Here is a 1,231-nt window from a genome sequence, read left to right on the forward strand (position 1 = left end):
GTTTCCCCAGCCCTGGATACTTCTCAAGACCAAAAGCAAAATGAGTTTAGACCCCTTGCAATATACCTAAAATAGACTTCCTAGTTCCTTCCAACATGAAGACCCCGAATTTCATCTGCTTTTACCTTTAGGTTCCTGATTATTAAACAAATTGTCCTGCTTTATATCTTGATGCTTTTCAGCCAATAAACTGCAGATGCTACCATGACCCAACCTGACTTCCCTTGGTAGACAACCTCAACAGTGTGTCCTGAGGCCCCACCTCCCCAGAGCCCTACCCCACTAGGGAAACATAGAAACAGGCTGGGAGGAGAACAAAAACAACCAGTGGCACAGATATATACAAATAATGTCAAAGGACATGAATTATGGTGATGTTGGGTATTATACAGCAAATCATAAAAAAGCTATTTCTCAGAGTCAACCCAATTACCAAATAATGTGATTATAACAATAACTATCTATTGTCTTCTTGAACCCTAAGACAGCAGGAACCTCACATTTCCACTATAAAGCCTAAATTTCCCCCAGTCCTGGAACTTTAGAGTGGGGCGCACTTTCCTGCATGCTTCTCTCAATTCATACCAAATAATATTGCATCTGCCAATCCCAACCTAATCAACGCAACGATTACAGCCTCAGCATGCTTCACAGACTGTGTCCAGAGACTTCAGGTGTGGAATGACAGACCTTCAGCTTCATTACTTGGGTGAGACCTTTCCTTTCACAGTATTCTCTAATTTCATTTCACTTCCTAACAAAGTCCCAAAACCTAGATATAGACCAGGTATGTTCACATGTATCCATAAACTAGGGCAAAATATATACCTGAAAGCAAAAGTACACAATAGTCTGCAGTGAGTACCCCCCAACACTTCATCTGCACTAGTCCAGCCTTTAGGTCCATGACTATTCAACAATTTGTTTGGCTTTGTATGTTAACTCTCTTTTCAGCCACCAGGTTCTAGATGCCAGCATGACGCCAACCAGACTTCCCTGGACAGACGACTCCACCAATGTGTCCTGGAGCTCTGCTTCCCCAGAGCACCACCCTACTAGGGAAAGATAAGAGGAAGGCTGGGAGTATGGATCAACCTGTCAACGCCCATGTTCAATGGGGAAACAATTATAGAAGCCAGACCTTCCACTTTCTGCACAGTGACCTTGGGTCCACACTCCCAGAGGGATAAAGAATAGGAAAACTATCAGAGGAGGGGATGGGATACACAGA

This window comes from Erinaceus europaeus, chromosome 16 (genome assembly GCF_950295315.1).
Source record: "Erinaceus europaeus chromosome 16, mEriEur2.1, whole genome shotgun sequence".
Classification (NCBI taxonomy): domain Eukaryota; kingdom Metazoa; phylum Chordata; class Mammalia; order Eulipotyphla; family Erinaceidae; genus Erinaceus; species Erinaceus europaeus.